The 16,440-nt window shown below is 39.8% G+C and overlaps 1 long non-coding RNA gene across 1 annotated transcript; it reads right to left on the reverse strand.

Annotated features, from left to right (window-relative positions):
- Positions 1–12,048: 12,048 nt before the first annotated feature.
- LOC125707739 (uncharacterized) lies at positions 12,049–15,843 on the reverse strand. Its single transcript, XR_007382351.1, has 3 exons — positions 15,025–15,843; positions 14,139–14,270; positions 12,049–12,863 (listed from the first exon to the last, which is right to left on the reverse strand). It is a non-coding gene; the product is annotated as an uncharacterized LOC125707739 (long non-coding RNA).
- Between the last annotated feature and the right edge of the window lie 597 nt (positions 15,844–16,440).

Below are 16,440 nucleotides of genomic sequence, written 5' to 3' on the forward strand. Positions count from 1 at the left end.
GTTTGGTTTTGGAAGGTAGCAACATGTACCTACTGATTGTGTGAGTATCTTATGTGTTTAGAAGGGTCTGGGCTGAAATCAACTGAGAAGAAACTGAGTCAGTTGATTCATTGAACAACCAAGATGCCTTGCATATCTGTTTATGTGGCCTGTGATATTACTCATATTATCATTGCACTATTATTTATACTAAAGCTGATGCGTTTTGCTAGCTTCCACATGATAGTGTGTATTTTTTGCTTTGGGACAAGGTTCTCCACAGCAAACATACAAAAGAGTTTTTCCAATACAAGCAGTAGCAGGTAAAAAGCAGTGCTTCTGCATTAAGTTAATAATAAATTCAGTAAATCGTTTTAATCCAGTGAACATTTCACATTATGCATCAGAATGAAGCAGTGAACTGTTTAATAACCCGGATATACATTTCCATACTAGGTGAAACAATTTAAGATGATTCTAAATTAGTTTTACTGCATGGTGTTCTATTGAACAACCAACCTGGAAATTAACTGAGTTACTACAAATTGTCTGATCACTCTGAAGAAAAGCATTTACCAAATAAATGAACTGGAATTGTCCAGGGACAAAAAGGCATCTTCAGGAAGGCCCACTTTGGCTAGAAATTTCAGCAACAGTCACATCAACATGGTAACCTCATTCATTTGAAAGTCCATTTTATGGGCCATATCTTGTGGGCCCGGACTGTAGCTGGGCAGTAGCATTGGCCAAAAGGGAGGCTGCACCCAGTGTCACAAGGCCTTGGATTAATGACAAGGAGCACCGGCTGTGTGACTTTCATACAGGAACCTTTATAGCAAATTCTGACGGGAAGCGTCCTCCTTATATGCTGCTTTGTGTTTTTGTTCTTGTTTTGACAATATAAAGCATCTTTGGGTACAAAAAGATAAATAAAATAATAATAATAATGTGGTTATTATCTGCCTTCTGGAAGAGCCTTCAGACCCCTGCATCCTTGTATATGAATGAAAGAATTAACGAACAAACTGATTGATTATTTGACTGATCAATTACTATTATTATTATAATTATTATTATGCTTACTATTATTATTGATGTTGTTGTCGTTATTGATAGATCTATCTATCTATCTATCTATCTATCTATCTATCTATCTATCTATGATGTGTGTGTGTGTGTGTGTGTGTGTGTGTGTGTGTGTGTGTGTGTGTGTGTGTGTGTGTGTGTGTGTGTATGTATGTATGTATGTATGTAGGTAGGTAGGTAGGTGTTGCCCCAGGCCCCTAATCAGCTCTTGAGTGACTCCAGTGAGTTTTGGGGGCACTACTGGAAACCCCAAGATGTGAGGAATTAGCATGGTGGATGGTACTAGCTGTCCCAATGAGTGAGCTGTGTATCTTCAGCCGATTTCAGTAGAGGGTGAGTGAGACATCTAGGATTTCATCCGCTAGCGATAGCATGAGATATTGTGCCCTGGAGATACTGAAAGTCAGCTTTGATTCAATCTTGGGGACCAAGATGCTTGTGAATGTTATGGAAACTGCTCTGTAATTTTCCAGTCTTTTTGTATTCTTTTGGAAATATGCATATCTCTGTGAAATGCCTTTTTCCTCACACGAATTGCATTGTTTTGACATAATTTCAATGCCTAAGTTGAAGCTTCCAGATAGCTAGCAGGAAAAGCTCAATGATTTACTTATTACAAAATAGAATTGTTACCAAGCAGCCCAAAACAGCAGTTTAAAAATTATGAAAAGATTAAAAATGCATCATTGTAAAAGAAAGTCATTGTCCACAGACAGAATCCAAAAGGATAATCCAAGCTATTTCTGTTCAAATAAGTTTTTTTTTAATTTATCTATTTGTTCTTAAATAATATGTTTGCTTTTGTGAATATGATCTTTAATTGAGAGTACATGGCGGACAACGTTGTCAGATTATGTGACTGGGCTATGTCCCCTACCTCCCTCTCATGGCAGTATGGATGATGTGGCAAAACTACAAGTCATACTGAACCAGGAAGTGCACAAGTTTTCAATCAAGGAAACATCTCTATTACCAAATTGATTTCTTCATCAGACATGGAGGGACCCCGTATCTAAGTGGAATTATACTTAGTTGATCATTCAAAGTGAAATGCTAAAAAAATCATGATTTGCATGCATGTTGACTTGAATGAAACAAATTTCGGACTCTTGGTTAAATTTGTTGATCACTGGTCATTGTTGCCGCACACATCACAACAACAAAATGTGTCCTTTGCATTTAACCCATATGTGACATCATGGAAGCAGTACTTGTTCCGGGTATTTCAGTGGTGCCTTGCTGGGCAGGGATTTGAACCTGCAATCTTTTAATTACAACTGTACTTTCCTAACCATTAACCCACCACTGCCCACACATGCTCGGTGACATGTAGTTATATTATTATTCTATTGTGTTAGTTAATCGAAATTATCCTGGAATATTTTCATCTGCCCAGGGTTTTGTCAAGTCTGTTGTGGTTCAGGTTGTTTGTGGTAAATATCCATTCACTCCTCTTGGAGTCTCTTCACATATAAGATATATTATTATTATTATTATTATTATTATTATTATTATTATTATTATTATTATTATTATTATGTTATATAATATAGAGCTCTAGGATAAATTTAGAGACCATAGAAACATTTTTACTTATTTCACAGTTTTGGTTTATGCGTCTATATTAAATAAACTCCAGCCTGATGCTTCCCTGCTTCTCATTACTGAAGGGCTTCTTTCTTGCTTTAAGGGACTTCAGTCCTGCTTCTAGGAACCTGATATGAACTGTCCTAGCAGTGCACTGCACACCTGCACTTTCCCATTCATTTCGATGGTCACTTCATATCATCCCACAGCTCATGAGAAACCGTCAGATAAGTTAACGGTCGTCTCTGGCAAAAGGAAGTTGCTTCCGCCCTTTACCAGGCTGGGATCTGCTTGTTCCCAGTGTCTCCTGTTTCACCTTTCTTTCACCTACTGTTGTGTTAGAAATTTGAGCCTGGAAGCAACCTGCTGCTCAGTGTAGCCTCCTGCCAGCAGAACCACAATTAAACTAAGATTTTAAAATGCAGATATTTTTTTAAATATAGATAAGTCTTTTAATTTTTCCAGAGCTGTACATTTCTATATTTCTGTATTGATTTGTCATGGTAGACACCTAGCAGGTTTATTGTAGAAATGAATGGATATACAATTATTATGATCGAGGCACGTTTTAGTTCACAACCACTCATATTCTTACATAGATACGTTTCCGACATACCTCCACCTGGTGAACTTTTAAAATCAGCATTAATTTATTCACCAAACCTTGCAAGACAACATCATCTTCTTCAATGAGATATTGCCAGCAGCGGCATGAGAAAGACAATGGAAGAAGAATAGATACATTAAAAACAAGCAGGCAGACAAGCACCTCTAATGTGGCAATAAATGTTGGGATGAGTCATGAGTTAATAGAAAGATCGCAGAAGGAAGTGGAAATACTTTTGATATAATGGCAGTTATGTTCGAGAACACCTGTTTCCACATTAGTTAGTCATTCCAGGACATTTCCACACTGTAAAACTAACAGAAATAATGGATGCAACTAAAAAATTAGTATTAAAGCAATGATTTAGGTCAGTTAGCTGTAGGAGACTCTGCATGTACTATAACCGGTTAATTGAATGTGTTAATAATTATAACTCATTAGTGGCTGTGTGCGTTTGGACTCTATATGTATGCTTGTATGATCACTGATTGTATGATCACTGATTGTATGATCACTGGCTGGCAGTGATTACACTGTTGGGCCCTTGAATATGTCTCTTAACCCCAAATGTTCCAGGAATGCTGTCTGACTTTGTCATTTGCTAATTTTGTAATTATAAAACCATAGATTACAAGACTTTTTATATAATATGATTGACATGAAATGGTGCTACCTTTGACAGCCATGGAGTCATTTTATTTAAAAATAAAATAAAATTAAAAATTCCAGCTTCTGTGTGCATGCAGAGCAGTGATATTCCTTGCGAACAAGCTCCATTCTGCATAAGCTTATTGCCTGTTATGAGTCATGCAATCACTATGCTTCCTTATGGCCAACCATAGTCTCCTTTGTCTTCCTTGAAGGACGTTCATAATACTGAACAGTGCAAAAACACACCAGGATTCTTCTTTATGCTTGACTGAGGCAAAACCGTTCATTGAAAAATCATCAGGTGGAATTAAGCCTAAACTTGAAGATCTCGCTTTTTAATACCCCTGTGATGAATGCACTTAAATTACCCAGAGTGTTTTTTTAATTGCTGTTTGAAATTCATATCCCTTCAGGATTTATGGAGAACTTTTTAATTTTCCCCGGGCCCTGACAAATACAGATGAAGTGTAACGCAAAAGGGAAATTGAATCTTCTGTGCTATTTTGAGTTGGCAATGTAGAGAAATGTCTGTTCCATACTAATAGTTAAACAACAAATTCAGACGTGTACTTTAGCTTTTAAATACCATAGATGACTTGCATCATTTGATTTATGTATTAGATATTCTTTGAATTGCAAATACCTCATGTATTTATTAACTCCTATTAAAATATAAATTCCTCTAGTGATAGTTAATATAGTTCACAGGACAATAAATTTGTCTGTATTATTATCAAAGGTGCTAAAAGACAAATTATGCAAATATGAATGAGTCAAAATTAAATGTTATCTGGAGGCCCCCTAATGTCAACGCCAGGAGAAAACAATGTCTCATTTACCCAATTTAAACTGTGATATTTTGCTTCATGAGCCTCCGATTATTTATCTTTGTCATAAGCGCAATAGGAGACACCCTCCAGCATATTTTACTGAGCTGTTTTAAAAGTAAATACGAAGGCAGTGACATCAAAGATAATTTTCTAAAGTTAAAGACCTATAGTCTGGTCCAAATCCTGGTCTCCAAAACGGAGCACATTGCAGGTAAAATCCCAGCTCTGTGGCAAAATCATAGCAGTACACAATTTACAATGCAAATAGAGGAAGATGTGTGTACTGCTCTCTGCCAGAAGGAGCAACACTGACTGTAAATATACTTATAAACACCATTTTTAAATCAGCACACATTAACGTGAAGATGCGAGCAGATGCGTTCTGCATGGGTCGCATGTAATCACAGCTGCTTTTCCTGCGCTCTGCTTATATGTGCCGGCATGGGGAGTTGGTTTCGAAGAGGAATGCATGGAAGGGCTCTTGGATCCCCAACGGCAGAGGTTCCCACACACAGCTCTGCCTGGTGGTCAGGTCCTCCTCCCAGATGGGGGAGGATGAGTCACTGGGTGGACGTGCGATAAATCAGTTACATTGTTTGGAAGTGAGGAGAGTCGTTCCCCCCAGTCTCGTGCGTCACAGCACCCTTGATACATCACCCCCCCTCCCCAGCTTGACATTTCGATATCTGGCCACCAGCAGTGATTTACATTCTTTTGTTCAATTTCATCTGCTAGGTAAAAGATGATCAGCAGGGCATCAGAGAAGTCATGAGAAGAAAGTTCTCTACCTTTCAGAGCTTCTGAAAACATCTTTTTTTGTAGATGGTGAGATTCTCTTTGACTGTTTGCTTACATTTTTGCCCCAATAATATCCAAACACTCCTAAATGTCTTTAAATTTGGAGTCACCTTGTTCCTCACTTCTCCTTTGACAGGACGATTATGAAAGTGAGATTAATTTAAATGAGGAATAAATATACGTAAGGTGGGCGGCATGGTGGTGCAGTGGTTAGCACTGTCGCCTCACACCTCTGGGACCCGGGTTCGAGTCTCCGCCTGAGTCACATGTGTGTGGAGTTTGCATGTTCTCCCCATGTTGTCGTGGGGTTTCCTCCGGGTACTCCGGTTTCCCCCCACAGTCCAAAGACATGCTGAGGCTAATAGGAGTTGCTAAATTGTCCATAGGTGTGCATGTGTGTGTGACTGATATGTGAGTGTGCCTTGCGATTGGCTGGCCCCCCATCCTGGGTTGTTCCCTGCCTCGTGCCCATTGCTTCCGGGATAGGCTTACAGGGTGTCCCCTGCCTTGTACCCTAACCCTCTGAAATCCCTTACAGGGTGTCCTTGGGTAACAAGGATATAATCCAGATTCACTGCAACTCTGTACTGGATAAGCAGTTGTGGAAAACAGATGGACGGATAGGTAACCTTATCTCATAACAAACCATAAAGAATTTATGACATGCACAGTTAATCGTACGTGTTTGTTGGAAAATACTATTGTACTTTGTTTGCGCTTCCACATGTTCTCACCTCATACATCATATGAAGACATCTCAGAGATTAACATCTTTGGAAGCGCCCAATTACTCCATTGTCATAAGTGACAGACTACCATAAATTCATATTATTTACACATCTACCTAAAACTCAATTGTCTGGAAAGTAAATAATGTCAGTTTGTAGACCATGCAAAATTAAATTGAAATATATGATCAGGTGGGTCATTTCTCAAGCATGATCACATTCAGTGGATAAAATGGCCCCCATTTTGCTGCCAAATGTGAACGACCGATTGAAACCAGCCATTTCAGTTTACGCTTAATATAAACTTGTTTTCTGAAACGAAGGGGTGAAGTTTACAGTCACAACCTCCCAGGTTGTCTTATTCCATTAGTATAATTTCCGTTTGATGTAACAAATACAAAAGTAAAAAAAAACTTATTATAAGGTCTGATGGTTAGTTTTTCTTTCATTCCTGTGATTTTTCTTTAATACAAATTTTATGACAAAAAAAAAACATTTTATATTGTTATATATAATATTTAAATGTTTTATTGTTGCTTTTTTGTTTTGTTTTATGTTAAGATACAAATGCAGTTTGTTTGCAAGTTATCCTAGATTTATGATTATAATTACTTCACAAGGTAAACAACGCCAGCTTGAATGTTAGCTACTATGTTCATTTTCTTTGTTTGAAGGTGAGTGTGGGAAAGACTAGTGTAGTGCGAACATAGACTGGAAGTCGAGTAACCAAATGTGTAGACTTACTTGGAAGGTTGAGGTGATTCCCCAGCGCTGTGAATGTATCTTATTGGGATCATTGAGAGTATTTTGTGTATGTGGTCATGTGTGATGTGGGTTTATAGCAGATGAGAATGTGAGTATGTTACAGAAGAAGGATCTCGGTGTCTGCTCTGCTAGTATGTGACCCTCCATTTCTGTTTCTCCGGCATCAAGTGGCGGATCAAAAACTGGCAACCGATCTCAGGACTGCATCATCACTGATGAGCATGATGTGTTAAATGAACGCCCTCGCACCCAGCCTACAGCTGTAGAACATACACTGATGTTCTAGACAACAAATATTTACATGCTAAACATCTTGCATCTGTTGTGTTAAATTACATGCATCATATTTAAGGTTTTTAAAAATGTATGTTTTTTTTCCAGGCTATATTTGTACTTGCCTTGCAAACGTACTACGTTTTACATACTCTATATTGTTGTAACATACTGTAATATAGGGTTATTCACATTTGAAAAAGTTATTAGCAAAATAAAGAAACCTATGATAATTATGTTTGGGTTTCTTATGTGTCACGCCCAGCTCGTGCGATCCTCATGCGATCCTCGTGCGATCCTCGTGCGATCTTCGTGCGATCCTCGTGCGATCCTCGTGCGTGCCACCTCCCCTCATCATCCACGTGCGCTTCCCTGATTTGGCCCAGCTGTTCCCTGTTATTTCGACTTGTCTCTTAAATATCAGTCCACGTCTTGCCCTGTCTGATGTCGGTCATTGATGTTATGTGCGCCGCTGCACCCCCAGTCATCCCTAATAAACCCCGTTATCCCGCTATCCTGCCTGCCCGCCTCTGCCTTCCTCTCTGCCTGCCTGCAGGTCCTCATGTGGATCCTGACCATATATTACTTAAAAAAAGTATTTCAGCTTTACAAAGCTAAAATGCTGATTTTTTTACCTTTCCTGAAAGGTAATACTGTATAAAAATTTCTTTGAAAAGTTAAAAGCCCAGTGAATAGAAATCACTGAATTCATGTACAAAGTGTTACCCAAAGTTTTCTATGCGTCAGTGAAACATGTTTGGCCTTCCGGCCTTGAGGAATTGGGCAACCTTCTAAACTCTTGACCTTCTTTAACCTCAAATGGCTACCATTGCTTGTGTTTGTTTGTTGTTTGCTTGTATTGGAAATGAACCCCTTTGTCTATGTTAGAATAGCAGAAAAAAGTACCGGAACACTTTCACCACTGCAAATGATACCCAAACAAACAAAAGCATACATTGTCACACATTAAGGTTTGCTTAAAATTAGGACCACATAAGAGTCAGATAGACAGTGACTATGTTAAGTAGGTTGCATACTAACCATAAAGGTGTACTTAAGTCTACACATTAAAAAATCAAAAGATTAAGAAAATAATTAATTTGTAGTATAATTTTGGTCAAAAATGACTTGTTGGATCATTCATTGGCAACCAATCTTCCCTTTATTGCATTTTTTGATTGTTAATGAGTCACATTAACATTTCATGATAAGATTTATATGTTGGCTGTGACCAGACATTTTAATCACTGTCATTTTAAATCATCGTGATTAAACTAATTTTCAGCTACAAAGAGCTTAACAGGACTAAAAGCCTATTTGAGTAAACACTGTCTTATTGTTTTGGTTCACATGAATGATGTGAAAGAATTATAAAGATCGATTCCAGTAACACAAAACATCCGGAACATTTTTACAGTAAAATTTGAGAAGACCCAGACTGTGAGTCTTACACAGCCACCACCACAACTCAGTCTGCAGTGGCTTGTGGCGACTCCTTATTACTTTTGTTCATTCATTTATTTTTGTTACACTTTGAGGTACAGCTCCAGTGCATGCGATGTTGCAAGGACCCAGCTGGATTGTACTATGACGTGTACAGCTCCAGTGCATGCGATGTTGCAAGGACCCAGCTGGATTGTACTATGAGGTGTACAGCTCCAGTGCATGCGATGTTCCAAGGACCCAGCTGGATTGTACTATGACGTGTACAGCTCCAGTGCATGCGATGTTGCAAGGACCCAGCTGGATTGTACTATGACGTGTACAGCTCCAGTGCATGCGATGTTGCAAGGACCCAGCTGGATTGTACTATGACGTGTACAGCTCCAGTGCATGCGATGTTGCAAGGACCCAGCTGGATTGTACTATGACGTGTACAGCTCCAGTGCATGCGATGTTGCAAGGACCCAGCTGGATTGTACTATGAGGTGTACAGCTCCAGTGCATGCGATGTTCCAAGGACCCAGCTGGATTGTACTATGAGGTGTACAGTCTTTGGAAACCATCCAACACTATGGATGCTCACCTGCAAGTCTTGCCAGAAACTGGCCTTGATGAAACGCAGGCTTTGTTTAGCAGGAAAAACAATGTACTTCGCCTTATCAATTACTATGGAGATCCATTTCTAAAAATATAAGTTTTATGTTAATATAAATTATTTAGATTTTTTTTTTGGAATGACATTGTTCTAAAACATCTAGATAAACATCTCACATTATTTACTTAATTTATATTGCATAATAACTCAGCATCTATTTGCCTTTTTATACTGAGACAATGTAAATCTCATTGTCGTTCAATTCATATTTCATCACTCTGCATAATGAATTACTGCATGCAAATTCAAGGCAGTCAAGAGTCCATTAAGCTGAGACATGTGGTATGAGTCATCAGCAAAGGTGCAAAGTAAAGACTTATTCCGTGTCTGATAGAGGAAGGATGACATCTGGCATGAACACATGTGCAGGTTTGACATTTTATGACTTCCTTAGTACTGCGTAAGCAGCTGGAAGGTAGCTGGGTGGACGGATGGACTTCTAAAGGATGACTCCTTTCATTCTCTCTGATTATGGATTCGCTCAACGTTGTTGGAGGTCTATTACTGAGGCATCCTTGCCTCCCCTCCAGGGGTCACCAGTTTTTCAAGTTATCACCGGGAGTGTGTCAAACAATGCGTATGGGAAACATCCCGAGCTGCGGTGGAATGTTGGAGAAATAAAGAAAAATGAATCACCAGGTGCTTTGTGTTATGCTTGCTTTTTGTTGGATAAGCAGGACAAATTGACTGTTTCCTTTTAACCAGCATAAAAGAAAACTTGGACAACAATTGAAAGAGAGTGTTTCAGTTTTGATCATTTTGTAACCTAAGGAAAAGAGTAAGGTGGGAAAAAAGATAAAGGCCATATGTAAACTTTGCAGATAGATGGCTTTTATTATTCCCACCTGAGTCTTGAGGAGCTCTGTAAGAATACAAGACAACACCAGAGTAGTGATGTATCGGTAGTGTCGCGAATGAACCGGCTCAAGCCACACGTGATTGGTCAGATACGTGATGCATGGTGACGTGTGTGTGTCTGCACTGAGCAGGAGGGGGAGAAGCGGGGGTTACGGACACAGCACACACGCTCCGAGAGAGCTCATAAATAGCGGTAAGCTACATGTATTATTTTTTCTCCAATTTTCACTGGACAAACAGTCACGCAATGCCCCCCCGTCACGTTCTTGTGCAACAGCCAGCAGGATTGGCAGGAAGGTTACATGCAAAGCAATTAATAAATTGCTATAATTTCCATCCATCCATTTTCCAACCCGCTTATCCAACTGGGTCGTAAGGGGTCCGGAGCCTATCCCAGAAGCAAAGGGCAGGAAACAACCCAGGATGGGGGGCCAGCCCATCACAGAGCACACTCACACACCATTCACTCACACACCATTCACTCACACATACACATGCGCAATTTCGTAACTCCAATTAACCCCAGCATGTCTTTGTACTGGTGGGAAACCGGAGTACCCGAAGGAAACCCCATGATGACACCAGGAAAACATGCAAACTCCACACACATGTAACTCAGGCAGAGACTCGAACCCGGGTCCCAGAGGTGTGAGGCAACAGTGCTAACCTCTGCACCACCATGCCACCCCTGCTATAATGTCTGAAAACTTTTTCCACTGTTGCCACATGGTATTAGCTTGGAGAATATCAAGTGCATGAAAAATCACACCATTGAAAAGAAAGGTGACGGAAGACATCCATAATGTGTCTGTTTTCAGTGTTGAAGAGGAAATTCAACGTCTATCTGTTTTATCACTAAATCATGAGCTTTTTGCTAAGTCCCATCCCTTTATTAAGATTTGCGACGGCCAAATTGGCCTGTTCCTTTGCTCCTGAAACATCAAACGCCTCTTGAACGCTTACAAGGTATTAACCTCATGTGACCACAGGAAGCTCACGTCTGATTGGCCCGTAAATGTACTCAAAGGATCTGTAACAGTTTTACTGATTAAAGTTTCAGACTCACTGAATATGTCAAGATGCACAGTCTAAAACAAAAAGATCAGAGTGGAGGGCTGTGGAGGACTAGTGGCATAAACGTACCTCTTTAGGCGTATTTTTTTCTCATTATCAATCACTGGGCAGTTGGCTTTCCTACAATGTTCACTGATAAAACAAGGACAGGTTGAGATTTACTTTGAAAATGGGATACAGCTGTGATAACAGTTTTCCACGATGAGTGATCGCATGGGAAGTGCGGCTGCGCTCTCTATTCTTCCCGCGCCAGCAGGAAGTTAATCCATGCCGTTGTCTTAGGAATTTAGGATGCATGTGGCCATTAGCCTAGTGTCTGAAGAATCCAAAGGGTCCACTTAAATATGAAACAAGATTCAAAAGCATTTAGGATGCTGGGTTTGAGATATTGGCGTCAGTTTCAAAGGTGATGGAGAGATTTCAAGACCACAGGAAAAAGCTACATAGTGAAAGAAGGGATTCTGAACCCACTCCCTGAAATTTTTTCTCACCCGTCAGACACAGAGTTAGCTTGCACTTAACTCCCATCAAATTCTGCTTTAATGCCCCCTCCCCCCATCCCAGCCCCAGGTCAGCAAAATCAACAGAGAGGGATCTCCACACAAAATTTATTTCTGACTACGAGCCTGACCGGTGGAACAGGAAGCAGCTGTTCTGTACAGTATATCAGGCTGAGTTCCACATCCCATGAGAAAATTTCTAGTATGAGTGCAGTTTTCTAATCAGATGGGCAAAGTATTATATGATTACCACTTTTCTTAAGGAACTTCCTATGTATGCAGTATTTGAGGTATATTCATATCACGTTATTTAGAAGTTATCAATAAAGTACATTACTTTGACAAACTTAGGACCATGACTGATTCACATAAAGTGACATTACAAGAAATGTGTTGAAGCCATTAACGATATTGTAGCTTGGCTTTTGGAAAACTGATTTAAAGAATCATAAAGAATCACACAGCCTGACCGAGTACTTGAAGGGTAGTTAATTGATCTTTTTTTATCGAGTTTGAATACCGGTAGTGTAGCTACCGTAAAACCTCTGAAAGAAAGGCCCAGTAAGATTGCTTACTAATTACTTGTCAGAGAATTCTGATTATTTGTCAATATGTAAATCAAATCCAGTTACACTAATTGTTTTTATAGGTAGGGGGTATGTAGGTCAAGACAGGAGATAAAGACTGACATTAATTACATACTTGTGAATACCGAGGCTTGAAGTGACAGGAAAGGTGAGATGAAGGGGTAACAATATGATTTGACATGTCAGACACAGTTATTTTACAAGTACGGGCTTCCTGCATGCTCAAGTGCTTAAATAAGCAGACGCAGATTTACACAACAAGGAATCATTTGACTAAGTGCAAATACTTCATGGAGCTACGTAAACAGATGTCTGCACAAGTACTGTTACAGAGGACCTTTATTTCCGCCCCATCTTCTGCAGATACTGGAGGTGATAATGTCAAGATGATATCAAGATGAAGAATCCTGCAGGAGATGCACCCAGATGTGGGTTCTGGGCTCTGTGGGGTGGTGGGTGGTGAGACAAATAAAAGCTGAAGCTATATGCAGGAGTCTCAGGTCTGAACTAACAGGCAGAGAACACTAGCAATGTGTTAATAAGGAGCAACATAAATAAAAACAAATAAAAACAAACAAATAACTAAATAAATAAATATACAAACACACACAGTATGTAGTGTGTGTGTGTGTGCGTGTAAGATACACCAAACTGCCTGCAAAGGAGATTGAAAGAGTTGCATTAACTGACCACCTGACCCAAACACAGCAGCAATGGTTCAAGAGGAGTCTGACCAGAGAGTGAAGGAAAAGCGACCAATGAGCACTCAGCATATATGTGGGGTCTCCTTCAGGTCAGCTGGAAAAGCTTCCCAGGAAATGAAACTGGGGTAGGGGAGACAATAGGGTCAACCAGTCCCTGGCGAAGTTACAGTTAAGGGCCTTGCTCAAGGGCCCAATGGCGGGACCTCTCTGCCAACAGCCTTCTGAGTTCCAACCTACTGCGCTGCCCCCTGGCAAAATGCTTTTTTGGGCAGTGCATAATTACATGTATGTTATTTTATAGTTTTGATGTCTTTATTCTAAAATGTAGAGAATAGTACAAATAAACCTTTCTAGTACAATAAATCATTTTACTCTCTTTGCTGTATATTTTCACGAACACAAAAACATGTCCAAACTCCAAAATTAGCGGGAGATCGTCTGCTGGCAATGTGACCAGAAGCATCCCCTGCTCTACCCTGCATGCAACATTACATTTAACATTGCAGGATGTGCCCTGCGCTTATGTGACTTTTTAATGACATATGTGCTTCATATTGGAACAGAAGGTTTAACATATGCTCAGTTCCTCAGCATGCATACTGAGTTATGGGTTTTTTTTTTTTTGTTTTTTGCATGAGTTTCTCAGTGTCTCTGGAGTGTAGACGGCCACAATCTATGCACTTTTATTGGGGCTGTTGCCTTTGAAGGTCTTAAACTTTGCATTTGGTTGTTCACTTAGTCCATTAAAGGGTTTTGTCAATGATACGGGGGGGAGCTGTTTCGTTGTAAGTTATTAGCGCAGCAAGACAGTCAGCTTATTAAATGTGCACCACTGTGGAGAATCCATCCATAAAAGTTCACTGGAGACAGTTAATTGGCTGCGGAACTCATTTATTTGCAGCGAATGCCAGCTCTGCTGGTGGGCATGTATTTTAATTTGCCGTACTGATCAATACTACATGTTTCTCGGCGCGCTCGCCACGCCGAAGGGTATCCCGACGTGTCTGACATACCGTCTCTGTCATTCTTCGCGGTCTTGATCTCTACACGTCGAGGAACTTCACCCATGTCCCGAATAGCCCCCCAGCAGCTGTTATTGCCGCAGAGACGAACCCATGTCCCAGCTAGCCGACAGAGGACAAGGTCTGCGGAACAGACTTGAATCAACAAGTGTTCAACTTTCCGTTTCTTCTACTTTTCTGCTTTTATTCCTCTGTAAGTTTATGAGCTGCTTTCCTGGAATAGATTTAATTATTTATAACTGATGTTTTGTTCTATTCACATTTTCCCATTTACCGCTTTTAGGTTTGCTTTTCCCTTACAGCAAATATTTAGTTTTGATTTTAGCCTACTGCCTTCCTGACACACACACACACGCACGCACACACACACACACACACACACACACACACAGACAATATCACACTCAATCACACTTCTTTTAAAAAATGATTCCCTGTTTTTCTAGATCGATGGCAATTCCAAGTAGTGATTGTAATTCTTACAAAGGGTACTTCCATTTCCTGCAACCTGCGGTATTTTCTAGATTCTCACACAAAGGGCACTTGACTTTGAATCTACCTTTCTAACGCGTGACTTACAAAGTAAATGCATTAAAGTGAATTTATAATTTACCATAGAGTATGAAATATATTTATATATGCTTCTGATAAAACTTATTGAAGCAGATATTTATAATTACATCATTAACGAAGATTCACAGGTAAAAATTGAGGTAAAAGTATATGCTTGAATCTAGTAATGGAATGGATCACAGGAAAGTGCACTTGAAGGTGGCATATTTAAAATCTCATGAATTATCCTCAGATCACCCTGGGCCACTTGGGTTTAATGGTGCCCCAGACCCTCACAATGATGAAAATGGTGGTGAATTATTACCACAGAGTTGAATGGTCGCCTTCAATTGCTTGTCCATTCCGACAACTTCTGAGGGAAATCTCACGGTTGACCTTTAGATCCGTGGGAGGGTGTCGAAATGATTCATCTTGATGAATTTTCCACAAGATAATCACTTGGAGGAAAAGGTTATGCGGTGCCCAGCATCAAGTGATGCTCTGCACCTTCTTCTCATTTACCATCTGCATATGATAAAGTGTTATTTCCAGATGTTTTAATTGTTTGTAGAAATATCATTTACATATCGCCTTGAAGGATCTACTTGGGACTAAATCAGGTTAGCTCTCTCTATTCCCCAGCCACCGTTATTGCGTCATTTTTTTTCGGTTGCCGGATGTGCTTCATGGAAATCGCATTAGGGACGTGAAAGCTACACGCAGCATCCTGGCTGTGCAATCAGACCTGCTAACACATGACAGGAAATAAGAGCCAGCGGAGGACGATTCTGATGACTCAAGCGACACGGCAAACAAAAATAGTCAATAATATTAACAGATCATAATTTGCAAATTCTGAATATGTTCTCCGACACTAATAAAAATGAGTGTATACCTTTTTGTTCAGGGCTTCTGGGCAACCTGTTTTCCAAAAGAAATATACGTCACTACAAGGCGATCACTAGCCTCTCAAGAAATCCAGGGCTTAGCTCTAGTTTTTAGACTGAGAGCATAGATGTTAAAACATGTGAGCTAAACGAATCGCTTGTGGCTTTGCTTGGATTTATTTCAGGCCACAGCCTCTTGATGCCGCCACTTTAATATACTGTGTTTCCAAACGGCTGTTGCTTTTATCTGCAATATTCTGAAGAAACAAAATATATTTTTTTATATTATAATTATACGGTATTTCTACATTTAATACAAGCATAAATAATATCATAGTGATCTTGTAATGCTTGAATGACAATACAGGTGGGAAGTAGCTTAGCAAAACAAAAAATAACTGCTTACCCAACCCAGTCAGTCACAGACTGTACTCTTCAGTCAATGCAATTTCACACTACAGTTACATTACAGATGCATTTATCCAAGGCAATGCAAAAAAAAAACGCTGTTGCTGATTTCAGGAGTAACTATGCAACGCAAACAGCCAAAAACATACAAGGATTTCCCTGAGTCTATGCCATGAATATAATGAATGCCATTTGCCAAAAAAATACATAATTCCAGGGCAAGATACAGAGGGCCTATCTACCACCTCCTGATTGGTTAAACTGTTACAAATTACTGTAACACTCTAAGGAATTTTTATTAACATTTTCCACTTCTAAGGGAAATCTGGTTCATTCGCTGATTTTTCACTACTGGCACTTTTTGTCAGATGATATTTGCACCCGGAGCGGATAGCCAGTGTGGCTATTTGCACCCGGAGCGGATAGCCAGTGTGGCTATTTGCACC

Source organism: Brienomyrus brachyistius, chromosome 14, assembly GCF_023856365.1.
Source record: "Brienomyrus brachyistius isolate T26 chromosome 14, BBRACH_0.4, whole genome shotgun sequence".
Lineage (NCBI taxonomy): Eukaryota > Metazoa > Chordata > Actinopteri > Osteoglossiformes > Mormyridae > Brienomyrus > Brienomyrus brachyistius.